Source organism: Vitis vinifera, chromosome 5 (assembly GCF_030704535.1).
Source record: "Vitis vinifera cultivar Pinot Noir 40024 chromosome 5, ASM3070453v1".
Classification (NCBI taxonomy): Eukaryota; Viridiplantae; Streptophyta; class Magnoliopsida; order Vitales; family Vitaceae; genus Vitis; species Vitis vinifera.
The window spans coordinates 6,354,702-6,374,493 of NC_081809.1; the positions used below are offsets into that span (position 1 = coordinate 6,354,702).

The 19,792-nt window shown below is 33.7% G+C and overlaps 1 long non-coding RNA gene across 1 annotated transcript; it reads left to right on the top strand.

Annotated features, from left to right (window-relative positions):
* Positions 1–151: 151 nt before the first annotated feature.
* Positions 152–14,799, top strand: LOC109122560 (uncharacterized). The gene is made up of 2 exons (XR_002030038.2): positions 152–632; positions 7,015–14,799. It is a non-coding gene; the product is annotated as an uncharacterized LOC109122560 (long non-coding RNA).
* Positions 14,800–19,792: the final 4,993 nt, after the last annotated feature.

Here is a 19,792-nt window from a genome sequence, read left to right on the forward strand (position 1 = left end):
TATTATTATTATTACTATTATTATTTTTCCTTTTATTTTTCTTTTCTCTCTCTTCTCTCATCTCTCATCTCTCTTTCTACCTTCCCCAACCACCCCACCCACCATTTCTCTCTCATGCCCATACCCCCACGTGAGACCCATACCTCATCTCTCCTCTTTTCCCTCTTCTTTTTTTCTCATTTATTTATTTATTTATTTTTAGTTTTTTTTCTTTCCATTTTGGGATGACCGACCCATTTTTTTTTCATTCACCATTCTTCTTCTTCTTCTTCTTGCTTCCTCGACACCCACACACAGTTTCCCTACTCTCTTATCTCTTATCTCTTTTTTTCCTTTCATTTTTCTCTCCACATTTTTTTTTCTTTTCGAATTTTGTCCTTCAATTTGTTCTTTCTCATCTTTTTCCTTTCTCTCCCTCCAACCACGCACCACACAATACCCACACCATCATCTCCCTTTCCCTCATTTTTTTTCTCTTTTTTCTTTTATATTTTATATTTTTATTTTTTTTCTCCACTCAAACTCACTACACCGCTCCACCTGTCGGCCGATTATTGACAGGTTGCCGACGCTACTTCCGACGACCTCCTTCCACATCTCCATTGCTACTCTCTTATTCTCTTTGAAATTGGGTAACTTTTCATTTTCTTATTAATTATTTATGTGTTTTTATTTTCTTATTATAATAAATTCTTGATCTCTACAGTGCATTATTTTTTTTTATATAATTTGGGTTTGTTGATATATTGTATTTGGTGATTAATTTGGGATATTTGGATTATGTCAATTTCATATTATTTATCTTATTTAGACTTGGGTCTATTGGTTATTGGTTATTGGTTATTTATTTGGGTTTATTGGATTGAGCTTAAAACATTATTTCCTTTGGTCATGTGTATTATTAATATGACTTGTTAATTGATATGAATTTTGGACTCACAATGTGGGTGAAATTTGTAGGATGACTTGAATATTTGATATGGGTTTGGCCAATTTGAACTATTTAATTTGGACATGAGACAATTATAGGCTTGAATATTAAATTAGGCTTAAATTATGGGATATTAAGTTTAGGCCTAGTGAAATTTATTTTAATTTATCATGTTTTGGGTTTGATTAATTGAGCTTATATTTTGAATATTAATTTGAAAATTTTGGATTAGGGCCTATGGCATGTGAGATATTTTTGTTGGGTTATATTTTCTAATTTTGGTCCATTTTTATTGGCAAAAATTTATTGAACCAATTTGAAGTTTGAATTTGGGTTATTTTTGTTTTTGCATGGACCCATTCTGTAATTTTGTCGGCTAAGTATAGATTTATGACACGTGGAGTATGAAATTTCATAGAAGAAAGTGAGACTCGAAAAGTTGTAGGAAAACATTGAACTTGTTGTAAGTTTATTTGAGTATACGTTTTATTTTCCACTACTATTTGATTTCATTTTTATTAATTTCTATAAATATTTGTTTGTATATATTTATTGAGTGTGTACAAAATTGAATAGTGAACAAATCATAATTTTTTGTTTAAATAAGAGAAATAATTCAATAAATATGTTTGAATAAAATAATAGTTTTAAAATATTCTTCTTAATAAAAGAAAGTTTTTTATTAATAAAAATTCTAAAAAATGCTTTTAATAGAATTTGAAAAATTGTTTTTAATAATAATTGTCCAAAAATTTCTTTCTTTAATAAAAATTGTCCAAAAATTTTTTTGTAAATAAAGTTGTCCCAAAAATTAATTTTTAATAAAATTGTCCAAAAAAATGTTTTTTTTAAATGAATTCTTTTTCCTTAATTAAAATGAGATTAAAAGTATTTTTTAGAAATAGAGGATTTAAATTTTTTTCTTTTTAATTAAAAATTATTTGCAAATAAAGTTATGTCTTTTTTAATAATTTGTATAAATCATTTTTCTTAAATGAAAACAATTTGAAATACTTTTGTAAATAAAATTGTAAAAATTCATTCATTTTTTTTTTATAAAAACAAGTAAAAATAATTTTTGTTGCCAAATTGAAATTTTGTAATAAATTCTTTTGATACAATAACTATAAATAACTTTTTTTGAAAATTAAATACAAATAAAATTGAATCAAATCACTTGAAGAAAATATTTTGTAAATAAATAAATTGAAATCATTCATTCAAAATTGTTTTTAATAAAATCGTTTGAAATTTTCGGAAAACTAATTTTTTTTCAAATATTTTTTTAAATTAGTTCAATAAATCAATTTACATAATTCTATTATCTTTTATTTTGTTCATCCTTGTAATTTTATTTTGTCATCATCTTTATGTATATTGTCTCGTTCATTTAATATTGGTATCTATGATTAATTAATTAATTGTCACAATTCTCTTAATTTGTTTAGTAAAAACCATAGTGTACAGGCTTAGAGGGGTGTTACGGCTCACCACCGTACCTTCCTAATAGGTAACTTAACCCCCAGAACTAGACAAAATTTTGCACAGACCTGTTTTTCCTTTAGGAGTCACACTTAGGGTTTTTATTTCTTATTTTATTTTTCCCTTAAAAAATAAAACAAAAATAAGTGGTGACTCTAAGTATTTTTCTAAAAATCATATTTTTCACCAAATAAATAAAAAGTGAGTCTCGCCATCGAGTGGAGACGTACGTGAAAAACACTGGTCCACAATGAGATTTTTAAATTTCCTATCAAACCAAACTGACACAACAATGTTTCTAACCTGACTACTGCATGAGAAAGAATCTCAATCTTCTAAATTCTTTCCATTGAATTGTACATCATTTCTCTCTTTCCATAGCAATTTAATGGAGTAAAATTGCAACATTAGTAGGTTGTAACCAAGACCGGCCCAACATCTATAGTAGTAGTTAAGAAAAAGTCTCATCCATATCAAGACCTATAGTAGCGACCAAAAAAAGGCTTGTAGTAATGGCTAAGAAAAGGCCCCATCCATAGCCCACCTTATAGTGGCAGCAAAAAAAAAAGCCCAATCTAGAGCCTATCTTCTAATAGCGAATAAGAAAAGGCCCCATCCATAGTCTCCTTATAGTTGCAAGCATCCTTAGCTGCAGCTGTGCACCACAATTTGTTACTGCCAAAATGAAGTTACAACCATAATTCATAGTCATACTCTTGCATATGGCCACATCTATAACATTTGTCTGCACCCCCTGTGACCCATTTTATTTGCACCCATATCCTATAGTTGCAATAAGCCTTCCATTTTAATCGAGGTCAATAGCCTCAAGTAAAAGCTCACCTTCTTGTAATGATTACTAAATTTATAAAATATTTTTATCTGTGGTACAATATTATTTAATTTTGTATGACAAAATTAAACAACGAATGAATGAACTTAATAAAAACTTGAAGGTGTTATTGAATCACTTTTATAAAAATATCATTACTTCAAAATAATTTTTTTAACCATGATTATTTTGATATGTGATTTGGTATTTTCAAAAAAAGATTATGAGAATTATTTTTTTAAAAAAAATTAAAACATTCAAACAAAGAATAAGTATTTATTTTTTCTTTCTTTCTTTTTCATTTTAAAGTTATATACACCTAATTTTTAAGTTTGTTGATTTAAAAAATAGAAAAAACTAACACACTTTTTTTTTTATTATGAACACAAAAGAAAAAAATAATAATTAAGCAAAGTGAAATCCATAATGACTTCATTTTTTTAAAATGTTAAATACAATCTAATTAATTTAGAAAAAATTGATGTAACATTGTCAAAAGCATAATTTTAGGACAGCTTCGGAGGTGAACTCAAAACCTTTAGCCGACGTCGCTCTCTTCATCCCATTATTCTTGGGGGAAAAGACCTTCTTCTTCTTCTACTCTTTTCTGAGTGTCGAAATCTCCTGTTTTGTGCGGGGATTGTAAATGGACAACGCTTATTCAAAAGCTTTAGGGAGAATCCCCCAAGTAAAAAGAGGGTGTGCTGGAGATAAGGACTAATTCTATAAAGAAACCTCTTTTTATGGTTCTGCAAGATGGGTCAAAGGTGGTTTTCCCTAAGAATGCTTCATTCGGAGAGGATTTGTCCTCCGACAAGGAGCTCTCTAATTCCAAAGATTTCAGTAGATTCTTGGGAATGCTGATTGAAGGGTGCGAAGAAAAAATTGTTTTGCTTTTGAATAAGTTGAAGAAGATGGCTGGTAGGGGAACCTTTTGTAAAAGAAGAAAAAAGAAAGCAGTGTCCGCATTACACTCTAAAATGGAACTTAAGATATTAGATTGTATGGTTAGCTATGGAAAGCTTGTGCTTGCAAATAGAAGAAGTGACGGGAACAAATAGGAAATGATCCCAGTGGATTGATGAAGATCAAAATCCTCTCTTAGAATGTTAGAGGACTCAACGACATGGAGAAAATGATGATGATTAAGTCGGTTGTTAAATCCTAGAAAAGTAGATTTAGTTTGTTTTTTTAGAAACAAAGGTGCATGAGATGTCGTTAAAGATGGTGAAAAGCTTAGGTGCTGGAAGGTTTATGGACTAGGTGCGGTTGATGCTAGGGATGCCTTGGGAGACATTCTGATTTTTTTGGGACAATAGGGTTTTGGAACTCTTGGAGCTAGAGCATAGTGGTTTCACCATCTTAGGACATTTTAGGAATATGGAAGATAGGTTTATTTAGGTGTTCATTAGTGTCTATGGACCAGTCTTGTCGAATTAAAAAAAAAGTTTTGGAAAGAATTATATGCTATTAAAGGCCTGTGGGATGATCCTTAGTGTGTGGGAGGGGATTTCAATTCCATTAAATTTATAGGGGAAAGGAGGAATGGGCTCAATCTTACACTAGAGATGAGAAGGTTCTCTGAGGTCATTAAGGAGTTGAGTTTAAAGGATCTGCTCTCTTTCGGTGGTTAGTTCACGTGGTATGGTGGTCTTAATTCTCAAGTAGTGTCAATGTTAGACCACTTTCTAGTCTCCAACAAGTGGGAGGATCATTTTTTAGGTGTCTTTTAATGTGCTCTCCCTAGAATCGTCTCTGATCACTATCTCATTTCTCTGGAAGGTGAAGGGGTTAAAAAAGGCAAGACTCCATTCCGCTTTGAGAATATGTGGCTTTTGTCGGATTGGTTCAAAGAGCTAGTAAAAGAGTAGTGGACTAGGTGCCCGGTTCTAACAGCCACTGCCTTGCTAAAAAGTTGAAAGCTCTTAAAAGGGATCTAAGAAAATGGAATAAAGAAGTTTTTGGTAATGTCTCTTCTAGAAAATCAGATGTCTTCTCTCAAATTCAATTATGGGATTCAAATGAAAGTGTTAATCCTCTGTTTTTTTTTATAAAATAGAGGCCCAAATGGGGGATTTGGAGGAGTACAAGAATTGCATTTTAATGGAAAAAACTTTTTGGAGACAAAAATAAAGGGAAATCTGGTTAAAGGAATGAGATAAGAATACTAAGTTTTTTCATAAGATGGCCAATCCAAGGCGAAAAGAAACTTTTTATCCAAGGTGAAAATTAATAAGGTTATTCTTACTGATAAGGAAGATATTAGGTGTGTAGGGATTATAGGACTTTGTTATTGGAAAATGATGATTGGAGACCAAGAAGTGAGGATTTATAGTTTCGTGTTATGGGGACAGAAAGGTCCAGAAGTTTAGAGGCGTCTTTCTCATAATAAGAAGTGTTCGAAGCCCTGTGCAGCCTCTTTCTCGATAAAGCGCCTGGTTCAAATGGCTTCACCATGACATTTTGGCAATTTTCCTGGGAATTCACCAAAGTCAAGATTATGGCTTTTTTTGGTGACTTTTTTCGCCTTGTCATTTTTCAGAGGAGTCTAAACTCCACTTTTCTCGTTCTGATCCAAAAAAAAAAAAAAAAAAAGTGTGGAAGAGTTGAAAGATTTCAGACTGATAAGTTTGGTTGGGAGCCTTTACAAATTACTCGCCAAAGTCTTGGCAAATAAGCTGAAACTAGCTATAGGGAAAGTGGTTTTAGAGTACCAACATGCCTTCATTCAGGATAGGTAGATTCTGAATGTCACGCTCATTGCAAATGAGGTTGTAAACTCTAGGTTGAAGGATAATCTCTCTGGTCTCCTTCTACAATTGGACATTGAGAAGGTGTTTGATCATGTCAATCGGGATTGCCTTCTGTCAGTTATGTCCAAGATGGGGTTTGGGTAGAGGTGGATTAATTGGATCAAATGGTGCATTTCCATAGCTAATTTCTCAATTTTAATTAATGGAACCCCTTCAGACTTTTTTTGTAGCACTAGGGGCTTGAGACAAAGTGACTCGTTATCCCCTTATCTCTTCTTATTAGTCATGGAAACTCTCAAACAGTTGTTATTCAGAGCCAGAAGCGGGGGTTTCATTGAGGGGTTTAAGGTGGAAAGCAATAGTGGAGTAGGAAGGGATCTTGTAAACCCTTCATTTTGTCCCTTTAGCACATGTCTTTAAGTTCACCTCCAATGTTCCACAATAGTTCCTTGGTGGCCCATTGCTATTGATACTACTTACATTTTTTAGCCACCTTGGAGACTTTGGTTGAGAGATTTATCTAACCCCATTGTGACCCTTGGCAGTCTTGAGTTATGCCTAGGATTTTTCTTTCTTTTTTGGATAGCTCATTTAGATACGCTATAAGAATAACACACTTAGGCATGTTTAGGTTACTTAGACAATGTCCTGATCACTTTAGGTCACTTAGACACTATCCTAAACCACCTAGACCCATTAAGACACATTAGGCCTACCTAGGTCACCTAGGCCCACATAGGCATACTTGGCCCATTAGACATTTTTAGCGTGACTTGTATGACTTGCATAGTTGCATGGCTTGTATGGCTCAGTTTTTATTTATTTATTTTTATTTTTATTTTTATCAATCACTTGTTTATTTTTATTTGTTATGTTCCTTTTTATATTTTTATTTTTTTATTTTTTATTTTTTAATTAACTTATTTATTTATTATTGTTTTATCGTTTTCTAATTTATTTACTTGTTTATTTATTTATTCAATTATTTAATTTAATAAATTTCATGTTTTTGCTAGGAAACTTACCATTGGATAAGGAAAGTAAGACTCTCATTGGAAGACGTTTTTGGGAACTTTGAAATTCTAAGGATTTGTTTTGGTAAAGAAGATATGGATATTGGGAGTTTAAGGAAAATTGGACTACTCTAGAATAATTGAGAGTCCACAACTACATGTATTTTTGAAATAGGACTTTGGATGGGAAGATGAGAAAAAGAAGGAAAAACGGGAGACTATTATTGGATAATGGATTCACGAATGAGAGAAATTCTTTTAGAGATCATGTCATTAATGGAATTAAATGGAGACTGCAGATTTGATTCCAAAAAGGTGCGGCCGGACCATGGCATTACATATAGACATAGTCGGCATCTAAAAGAGAAAGGAGTTTGGATTCATTAAGGCTCACCATCACACAGCCATAGGGGGGCCACGCACAGCCACTTTGGAGAATCTCCACATATACCATGCACAGATTTTGGAAAGCGGTAGAGGACTTCAGACGACAAATTGGGTTGCCATTTTGGACGCACCATAGAGGAGAATTCTTCAAGACAAACAACCATACACCTCCATGGGCTGCAATTGGGGAACCACGCACTAATAGGAACACGCCACTTCAGGAAGTCTCCACATCCGCATGAAGGAGTCCACACGCAACAGATTGGCATTCTCCAAGACTTACACGCACATTCCATGCCACCTTGAATGATTTCCATTGTGGATGCCATTCACGATTGCGTCTATTTTAAATAGAAACACCACACTACAGCATGTATTTTGGGAGGCTACCTGGATGCACTTTCCATGGGTTGTTACTTGCAAAATTTGCCCATAACCACACTTAGGTACCCTCCATCAGTTTCGAAGTGGTGTACTACAATCAAATAAGAAAGAATACACACAGTTCGGGGAAATGGCCTTCAGAATCCGCATTTTAAGAGAACGGACTGCAACCTTTAAACATCCACTACCAGTCCATGCACGATGACAAACCATGCCTACCACTTTCCGAAAACAACCGCCACATTGCATGCATGCAAAGACACCATGCACATCCACTTTGGAAGGTGACATGTTTTGAGGACTTTCCACCATTACTGAATGAGGTAGAGTTAAAGTTTTTCTTGTCTTGATTATGATTCTTTTATTGATTTGAAAGTTAGTTCTTTTTTTATATATTAGTTTTGAATTTGAACTAAGTTCAAGGTCAAAGTTTTTTATTTATTTATTAGTTTTGATTTTAAATTAGAATGAAAGTCAAAGTTTTTATTTATTAGTTTCTATTTTAAGTTAGAGCTCTTTATTTAATTTTTGATGCGTGAATATTAATTTTGAAGTGGTTTTAGAATTTTGGTTAATTTACTTTAATCGATCCCATGTTATTATCTCCATATGTTAAGTTTGGTTTTAATCCTTGATTGGTTTTTATCTTAGTTCATGCACTTCTTGGATTATGTTAGTCTTGGTTAATATTTTTGTTAGTTTGTTTGATTTGGAAGTCATTAGTTTGTTGCCTCAGTGATTGTTGGTCAAATCCCTTTTTTAAAGGCCATTGGAAACTCATGAAGGTTGGCCCTACTCTCGCCACTTTAGTCGGCTTGGTTGTTAAAAATTTTATTTTGTGATTTTATTTTCTTTTGGGTTGCCTATGTTTGATCCATGAGTATTTTCATTTGTAAATTATTTCTTTCTTTTTAAAAAATAAACATTTTCTCAAAATGTTCCTCATTAAAATGCATTTCAAAAATTCATTTAGAGTCCTTAAAATCGAAATCTCATTTTCTTAAATAACATGCAACCATATTTAATCGGTTTGCATCTTTCTCAGTTTTCAATAAAAATTCTGGTTTTGAATGGAATATGAATCCAAGCTTGTGGTCTCAAATAAATGGGATAATTCTACTCTAGATTTGTGTATATCAATTGGGGAATTGGTGGAACCCTTACATAAGAAAATTTTCAAAACTCTTCCTTGCTGCTAATTTTCATTCAACCACTGACCTTTTAGATTTAAAATTCGTTTTAGCAATTTTAGAATATTTAAAAAAAAATTCCAAAACTTGTATGATTTTCCTCACTTCTTGAACTTAAATTTAAAATTTCGTTTGAGTTAGAAAGCAATTTTGGAATAGAATATATGAATGAGTTGTTAGGAGGGCTCTGTTTTCACCCAGTTCTAGACACTTGAAATATTTTTGTAAAATTAAAATAACAAATGACTTTTCAAATTTTATTCAATATTTTTCTTTAATTATAGACTTCTTGAAATTAATTTTAGACATATAAAATATTAAAAATATCAGACTTTGAGGAAGATATGATTTTTCATAGCCGTACCTACTACACATGATGGAATCTAAACATGTGATTAGTTGGAGTGTTTTAAAAATATTTTTGTGTACTCCCCAACCCTAGATTTATTTTTCCTGTGATATAAACACTTGAACGATGTGAGTGATTTTTTTGTAAAATTTTATGTGATCTCTTATTATTTTAAAACAAATTATTTATGCATGCCACTATTTTTTTACCTAATCTAGATCTTTTGGAACTTTTGGGTGTCCTTGCTACAATTTGTCATTTGAATGAGTGTTTGGTTTTTGGTATGTTGTTCTAGATGCGTATTTGTTGTTTCCTGGAATTTTTTGTAATTAAATTCCACTCCAAGACATTTTTTAGAAATTGTTTTGTGATGCTCCATTTACCAATTGCATGTTGATGGTCTTGTATTTCGTTTAAATTTGATATTATTTTAGGAGTCATTTTATTTACCTTGGCTCAATTTTAGCTTTGGTATTGTATATTAGACATAATGAATATGTTATATAATTTATACTCATCCTAACCACTCTAGCATTTTTTGAGGAATCTTATAAATTATGCATGCTATCCAGGTACGCTCTCTATCACCTATTTTCTGAAACTTTATGAACATGCGTGTTATTGTGAGCCATATCTATGTTTGATTCCATCATTGGGTGCCTAGATGTTTGCTTGATTTGCTCTGATAAAATGCATGTTGTGTGTTATATTTTTGTGCTAACTTTAATGTTTTATGATAGCACTTGAGAGACAGTCCAGGTACACATCCTAACCCTCCTTTGCGATTGGGATTTGATTTCTTTTTTGATATGCTAGTTTTAAAATCACCTTAACCTACCTAGGTACTTCAATCAATTGATTAATTGTCATTTTTCCCTCGACTTAGTCATTAGAGACCTTTTTAGGGCTTAGAGGTGTGATACCTCTTAAAGGTACCTTCCCAATAGGTAACCTGATCCCTAAACCAAGACTTGGGTTTTTCAAGATTTGCTTTTCCTAAACTATGGAGTCACTTCTTTAGGGTTTTCTTTCTTGTTTTATTTTCCCTTTTAAAATAAAATAAAATAAGTGGCGACTCCAACTTTTCCAAAACTAATTTTTCACCAATAAAAATGAGTCTTGCCGATTGAGTGGGAACGCATGTGAAAAATGTGGGTCCACAGATTTGCTTCATCTTCTGTTTGTTGATGACACCATTTTATTTTACGAGGCCAATAGTGAGCACCTGAGATACTTGAGTTGAGTGTTCTTATGGTTCGAGGTGATTTCTAGTTTAAAAGTGAACATGGATGAAAGTGAGGCTATCCCTGTAGGAAGGGTTGATTCTTTAGAGAATATTGTTTCGATGTTGGGGTGTAGAATTGGGAAGCTCCCTACTTCTTATTTGGGTCTTCCCTTGGGTGCCCCTTTCATATCCTCAAGGGTGTGGGATGTAGTGGAAGAGAGATTCAGAAAATGTTTGTCCTTGTGGAAGAGGTAGTATCTCTCTAAGAGGGAAAGGCTTACTTTGATAAAGAGCACTTTTTCAAGTCTCCCAATTTAGTTTATGTCTCTTTTTGTCATCCCGTGAAAGGTGCGTACAAGACTTGAAAAGATCCAAAGAGACTTCTTGTGTGGCGGTGGTGTCTTAGAGAAAAAGTCGCACTTAGTAAATTGGAGTTCGATTTGTGCTTATATGAGACAAGGAGGCTTAGGTATTCGCAGTCTTGTGGCCTTAAACAAAGCTTTGCTTGGGAAGTGGAGCTAGAAATTTGCTGTAAAAAAGGATTCTTTGTGGAAACAAGTCATTATAGAGAAATTTGAGGTAAAGGAAATGGTTGGTGTTCGAGAGAAGTGAGGGGAGCCTATGGTGTGGGAGTGTGGAAAACTATTAGAAAAGATTGGGAAAGTATTCATTCTAAATCCCACTTTATCGTAAAGAATGGGAGGAAGGTCAAATTTTGGAAGGATTTGTGGTGTGAGGACCAAACTTTGAAAGATGTTTTCCCTAATTTGTTCCGATTGGTGGTCAACAAGGATGAGTGGGTGTTTGATGCTTGGGAGGAAGGTGGAGAGGTGGGTAGTTCGAATCCTTTGTTTTCAAGACACTTTAACAATTGAGAAATGGAAGAGGTGGAGGGCTTGCTCTGGAAACTCCATCCTTTTGTTTTGAATAGAGACATGGAGGATGTCTTGAGTTGGAAGAATAACAAGAAGACTCATTTTCTATTAGATCTCTCTACTGCTCTTTCACAAGAGCTTCTAGTGACCCTTTTCCTTAGAGTATTATTTGGAGATCTTAGGCTCCGATAAGGGTAAGTTTTTTTGCTTGGGAAACATCTTGGAACATAATCTTGACCATTGATCAGCTCAAAATAAGGGGTTGGAATATGCTGAATAGGTGTTACTTGTGTAAAGTGGAAGAGGAAACCAATGACCACTTGATCCTATTTTGTAAGAAGGCTACAATGCTATGGAGCTTACTTTTCTCTCTTTTTGATATGCAGTGGGTCCTGCACTCCTCAATCAAAAGGAATTTGATTGGTTGGCATGGTGCTTTTGTGAGTAAGAAAAAGGAAAAGGCTTTGAGGACTACCCCTCTTTATTTAATGTGGACTTTATGGAATGAAAGAAATGAAAAAGTGTCAAAGAAATGAAAAAGTGTTCAATGACACTGAATGATCTGACCAACTTTAGAACTTTCTTTTTTATACACTTTTGTGAATTGGGGTAAGGTATATTTAGAGGATCATTCTTTATCTATGATTGATTTTTTAGAGTGGTTTTTGTATAAATAAGAGAAAGGTTTTCTTCTTTCTCTTTGTCTAACTTCTTGGGTGTTGCTTGTATACTTCATGTGTACTTTTTTCGCCGTTTCTAGGCTTTACTAATACAATCTCTTATTTAACTGTATAAAAAAAAAAAGAAGATAAATTTAGGAATCTACTTATCATCATGAAAGAAGATATAAAATCATATTATTTCTATATGAAAATGATTTTGAGCAAGTGAAAGTAGGAGAGGGAAGTTTACTTTGGAATTATCCTCATCTAAAAGAAAGGGCACTTGGGGAGAGAGAATGCATAAACTTTAATTTAAATATTTCAAAATTTTTAAAGAAATTTAAGTTTACATAAGTGGGTTTCTATTTTCCTTTTTTTTAAAAAAAAAAAAAAATCACCATACCAAAACATGCTTTTCCCTAATTGCAATAACAAATAGAACTATAAATAAAAAAATTTAATAAATAATGTATGTTTTATTTTTTTATTTCAAATTTAAAATAAAAACAAAATATATTTTTAAAATATGAGATATTTCTTATCATCCAATATTTAAATATTTTTTATTTTAAAAATATTTTCTTAGTATTATTTCACCCATTTGAATTATTAACTATCATTTACTTATTTTCTTAATATTCAATAAAAAAATTTAAATGATATTGTAATAATTCTCAAGATAAAATTCAAAATTAAGAGAAATACAATTTTTTTTAAATCTTATTTAATATATATTAAATAATATTTATTACGATACTAAAATTAATGCTTTTTATTTTTAAAATTAAATTATAAAATGTAAAATATAATATAATGTTTTTAAAAAAATTAAATGATATTTTTTGAAATAATAAATTTTAAAATTTATCAGGTATCATGGTCTTAGAAAATTTGAAAATTAAATTTTGAGGGTAGATGCTGACGATCTTGCCTGCTGGTATCAAGCATTTGGTGCAAAAGCATATTAATTAGAAGCCATGCCTGCCAAAAAGCTGCATACACTTTGTGGTGGAAGGGTTTTTTTGAATCTTGTACATGTATATATACACAAGGCTTACGCTTGACTTTCTATTGGTTTCAGGCTTCCAGCATATTAAAGGACATGGGCAGAAAGAAGGATGGTATGATGGTGAAAGCACAGTTGTCTCTGTCTTTGTAGTCATTGTTGTATCCACTGTAAGGGGCTCAGGCATATAGACAATTTCAACAAGATATTCAAAGCCATAAACAATATCCTGGTTGATGTTGTCCGAATGGGGGCAGCATCAGCAGATTTGGATACTTGAGATTGTTGTCAGAGATGTTGTTCGCTTAAAAGATTGGAGATCAATTTGATTGTTCTCGGATGGGCCTTTGTTCCAAGTCGATGACACGACCCTGACGGATCAGGAGCGAGGAGAACCCGTACCCTCAATAGGTAAGGTTGGTCTGCCAGTTTTGTTGCTGAGAATGGTGGCAGATCCCATACCCTCACCGTCTGGTCAGCAATCATTGATCTCTTCGTCGGGCGGAGTACAGAGGGCCTCCTGGGGTGCCACAGCAATAATAATAACTGCAGCAACAATGGATTCATGCACTTGTAGCAAATTTTCATCCAACAACAATCTATGAGCAGGAGCTTCTTCATCTCCTATCTTTCAAACAAACAACACCTCTGACTACAATTTCAAAAATCCAAATCTGCTGAAGCTGCCCATTTCAAACAACATCAACCCGGATATTGTTGCTGACATTGGATAATTCCTGGGGAATCACCTGTTACACCTTAAGTTACTCAAAACACAGACCAAACTTGATGACTAGAAAGGCAGCAACAAGTATGCTTCCCCCATCATACTGCCATTCTTTCAGCCCATGTCCTTTAAGGCAGAAACCAAGATGAAATGCAGCACAAAAGCTACAAGCAAGAGAATGGTAAGATCCTCGCAAGCTTCCACCACCAAGTGGAAGAAGCCTTTTGTGTGTGGATTTCAGTAACACCAAGGCCTTGTGCGAGCAGGCAAAATCTTCAAGATCACCAAGAATGCCCTTTTCACATCACAGGCGCCGGAGCCGGTCCATCAACACCTCCAGAAACCGTAAGTTCCCAACGGTGAAAGTTTTTCTTCTTCACCATTTCACCAAGGCTTATTTGATCAATCTTGGACAAGAGATGCGCCGGATTAACATTAAATGCTCTTCTTCTTGCTGGACAAAGCATCCCTGAGAAACGAGAAAATCATCGACCCCTGGAAAAAGAGACGCTCGGCGAAGATCAAATTAATGCCATTATCGAGTTCACAAAGGTTGTTTGATAACTGATAAGCGAGCCAGGACTCCGTACATGCTTGCAGAAACAAGAAAAAGAATTATTTGATCAAAGCAGCATGATGGCTCAGAGAGAATTGAAAAGGGTTGGCTGGATGGGGAAGGCTGCAGGGAGGGCATAATTATAACATTTTTTTTCACGCGGCATTCTCTGAGGCCGTCTTTGTTGACCAGTTACACCAATCATGAGCGTAAGTTCCATGAAATTACTGTCGTAGGAGCATCATTTATTGTTTGTTTTTTTTCTTATTGTTTGGAATCTTTGGTACTGAAGTGTAACCCCCAAAGCAGGACCATTATCTTCTTCAAAAATTGTATACATACTATCATTTAGGAATTATGGACCTCTCATTTTTTAATTTGAGAAAGAAAAAATTGTCGATACATGCAATGCAATGACTTTTGGACACGAGCTGCGGCCTTATGCTTTCTTTTCCAAATCGATTGCTGTACCAAATATTTACTTATTTTTTTTTTTAAAAAAAAGCATCCTTAAAAAGTAGTCAAATATTCAAGTTCCGTTTAGTGGTTGAGTAGCTGGACCTTGAAGGGATGATCTTCCCTGCCCACGTGCTCAAGTTGGATGAGCATGAAATAGGACAGAAATGGGGAACGCAGTTAGCACGTTAACAGCAGAACTGATGGAATGCCAAACGTCAAAAGCAAGACGAATGTCAAATTTTTATTTGATGATGATCATGTCCTCAACAAATGGTCCAAGAAAGAAAGAAAGAAAATTCTGGGGCGGGGTCACCACGATATGCAGAGTAATAGCCACGAAATATTCAAGCACAGTGAGTTTGACCAATGGCTATATATTCAAAGAAATGGGGACCAGATAAAGAAACTTGTTTGTCATTTTGTAGCCGATATTTGAACAGTATAATAATAAAAATTTTAAAAACATAGGAGTCCAAGTTCCAAGGAACAATGATTTGAGATAAGATTCATCCTCAATTGTTGTTACAAACTGTTAGTTTAACTTTGAAGGTGAAAGGAGAGAACATGCGACATGTTGAAAGTTACGAGGGAAGAAGTTGAGATGAAGGAAAGCGCTAGGACTAAGGACACGAGTTAAGCAATGAATTTCCTTCGGTCTTTCCTAAAATAATCCATAATGTCGATCATTTTAGAAGCATGAATTTGATTCCATTTTGCACAAGTTTTTATTGGACTGACCTCAATTAAAGGACATCAAATTACCATCAAGAGAAAGCATTTTCCTGCTAATAGAAATTGCTCTAGGTATTACTCTTGATTTGTTAGACATGACTTTCTCGACAATACAATTTATCAAATGATTGTACGATAAAGAATTACAAGTACCAAGCTGAGGATTGCTTATGTAACGAATTGTTTTGTCCTGTATAGATATTGTTCTTTTTATGTTTAATGGATTTTCATGATTTTAAAACATATCTATAAAGTCAAGAGAAGTCTATTATACATATTGTGTCAAAAACTTCTTCTCTTAACTAATATAGGATATTGTAATCACCCCTTCATTTAAGCACATTTTCATTATGTCTCATATGATCACGAGACCCCTCAAAGAATTCATTCAAAATCTTATATATAAGTATGAGATCGATTTTGATATCATTTATAATAATACACTTTCTTCCAAGTAAATACTATTAACTTTAAACCTAATGGATCTTTATGACTTTAAAATGTATTTATCCAATTAAAAGGTGTCTACTACATATATTATATTTGGAACTTCTCTCTAATCAACATAGAATATCACAATCACCCATATATGTAGAAAGAATATTATTATTGTATGTATTCCAAGGGATTGCTAGGTCACTTAGAATACTATGAGCACTCATCACTCGAAGTCTCACATTGAGGTCAAGGATTCACTTTGTTTGCATTTGTAACAATTCACTTCTTCTCATATAGATATTGTACATTTTAGGCTTAATGAACCTTCACAACTTTAAAATACATCTTTAAGGTTAAGAGTAATTCATTGCATATATAATGTAAGAAAGTTCTTATCCTAACCTATATGGAATATCACAACCTATATCTTTTCTAATATTATAAACAATTAAGAAATAGAAACATAAGAGTGAAGATTTTATCGTATCAATCCTCATCAAACATTGAGGTCATATTTGGTTCATGAAAAAGACTTGTTTTAATAGTTATCATTTTCGTAGTAGTATTTTAAATTTAAGTTACCCTACTTCCAGTCATCACCTATGGAGATACTAGGTCCTAGTGTCTCAACAAGATTAATAATACCGTGCATTGGAGGTACCGAGCCTTAATCCCTAACAAGATTGATGATACCAAGCCCCAATCCTTAGATCTTGTCAAACCACATGACCAAGCATAAGCATCCAGACAAACTATTCACTAGGAAATACATCATCTAGTCTTGATTACATCCACTCCACTTTAGTCATAATCTCTCGGATATTATCTAACCATGCAAACCATTGAAAACCTATTACATATGCCACGACAAGAGTCATGTACCCGAATTCAGTCACACATTTAGAGACCATTCCCATTTGCCCAGGCATCACCTCAAAGATGATTAGGTGTCATGCGAAGTATGCCCAAGTGATTGGTTGAAAGCATACGACATCAATGCCTAACCCATGGAGCCAGAAAGGTAAAAAATAAAAATGCTCAACGGTTGCAAAACCACCCATAACTCGGTACAACAAGGTCAACACTTGGTCAAGAACCCATCCCATCGATGGAAGACGGTCCCAACAATCTATTGAGTGTCGCTTGACACAAGTTTGAGTAATTAATAACTAACTCAACATGAAATCCTAGGCACCATCTGCCATGGCAGAGACATTTTCCCAACTGCTAGCTCTTTCATGAGAAAGGAGTTTACCATTTAACTCAACCAATCAAAACACAACGGACGAAAACTATATAAATAAGTCTCAACCTTCTCTATTCACTTACACTCTAAGGCTCACTAACTCATATCTATGTTTCTCATCCTCACTCCCAATTCATCCCTTAAGCATAAGGCCAATTGTTTTTGCTCCTTTGCTATCACTCGATCCTAATTTGATTGTCAAAGGGGCGTAGTTAGGGTTTGCTCTAACCACACCTTAGCGCAGGTACCCAACAACAACAAGCGAATCAATCAATCATCACTCAATATTGTTGGATAAAATCAGTAGTAGACCCAACTCCATGTGTTCAAGCACCAACAATTTCCATTGCCTCCTGCAATATTGAAAAAGTACTAGCATTTATTTCTACCTTAGAAAACCAACTTATAATGATGCATGTAGGAGGCAATGGAAACCCAGTTGGTTGATTATAGAGCGCAGTATAAAAAATAAGGAAAACAACTAACAAGCTCATTTGCGCAAACGAGATGGTTGTGCAACTCAACATGGTTACTCATACTCATTTAGTGTACTTGAAACCTCATTGAAATCGATCAAGTAGCATGCCGCAAGGGTGCCGAAGAAGCTCTATTACTTCATATTGAATCGTTTAAACTTGATTAGAGAAGCAACTAGACTAACCACACCCTCTCACCGACCTTAGACACTAGAGTCCGCCTAGGAACTAGATTGGGAGGCATACAAGCTAAGCGAGACAATAACTAGCCACGCATAAGAGAGGTTGACGCACATATCATCCTAACTAAAGCAAAATCCAGAGGGCACCGCATTGCCTGCACGTGCATACACAACCCAAAACATGACCATCACACATACTATGACCTTCATCTTAGATATGGTGCCATACCACCCTTGGGCCCCATTAGGTGTAACCTCCTAAATTTTGGATGACACGTTATCCACCCCTCTTTCAATGCAAATCATGCAATAAGAGCACTTGATAAGGTTTGTGGTGTTAAAGTTTACCATGTATAATGGTACCACTTACCCATTCGATCACTTAATGCACTATCAATAAGTTATAACCTTGGATATCAACAGCAACACTCCCCTCTGCAAAAGTGTTCTTAGTTATGTTTTCATAATTAAATTGGTCATCAAACTAAAAAAGTTATTAATTTATAGTTCATTGCTCGGACCGATGATTGAATTGTAATCAAATTGATAACGTAATAAATATATAATTTATATATTATATAAAATTAAAAATAATCATAAAAAATTTAATATATATAATTAAATTTTTTAACAATATTACATTTTTATATTTGATATATCAAATTAAATAATAAATATAGACATAAATATAAATATAAATGTATTAATATTTTGAATTTTATTAAATAGCACATGAATAATATTTAAGTATAAAGATATGTTTAAGATGAAAATAAAATTATAATATTTAATCTTATCTCCATGTTTTTGTATTTTATTTAAAAATAACCATGACTATAAATATTTACATTTTTTCAAAGGTTTTATGTGACAAAAATTTGAAAAAAAAAATAATATCACTATATATTTTATCTTGCAGCAATGTTAAATGAAGGTGCTACAGCTCGGTGTAGCTCGTATTTTTTACAACTTGAGGTTCATGGCTCAAGTCCTCTAGCATGCAAGTTTATTTTCCTTACCTATAATCAATCTCACCCTAGAAGCACATCAATTCTATTTTCTGTTGAAATACCTTGCAACAACCACTACCTTGCAAGCTTAATAGTGGGCTAGGCTTGAAGGTGCATTGGGTTGAAAACCATGTGGATATTAATCAAGAACTGGATGCCTTTTTAGGCTTGACTGGTTCATTAAGAACTAGATGGTTTGTCCAATTTGACGGTCTAACCACCAATTCAAACTGTTCAATATCAATCCAATAACAAAATGGTTCATTGGGTCCAACTAGATGGGAAAGATTGTCAGTCGACAATTCAATCGATTTATACAACCAATTCGGTCCAATTTTCAAAACCTTGATTCCCAACAAGCCTTCACAACCCTTCCTCTATCTAGAACTTTAGAGGCCTCTCAAAAGTGTTTGTATCCCACAATTTATGCCCCAACCCTTCCTCTATCCATAATTTCAAAGGCCTCTCAAAAGTGTTTGTATCTCATTATTTATGCTTTGCCAAGCAAAAGTAAAGGATAAATAGTCTCAACAACCTTCGAATGCTCAAAATTTGAGTATGTAACCTCATGAAAAGGTGTAGCTAAACCATAATACAAAATAGTCATATAGTATGGACACCACTATGCAAGCCTTTAAAAGGTGCATCATCTCTAACACCTTATTTTTTTAGCCAATCTCCAAGAAACCCTCGAAGACTATGGACGACCTTTTTCAAAGAGCCAATAAATACGTCATTCTAGAACATAACACCAATGATCACCAACCAATAAATCATGATGACCTTATGAAGTCTAGTTAATCCAACCTAGGATTGTGATAAAAGGTGATTTTTAATACTTGTATAAGCTTTGTACTCTAAGTAATCCATGGTTAGG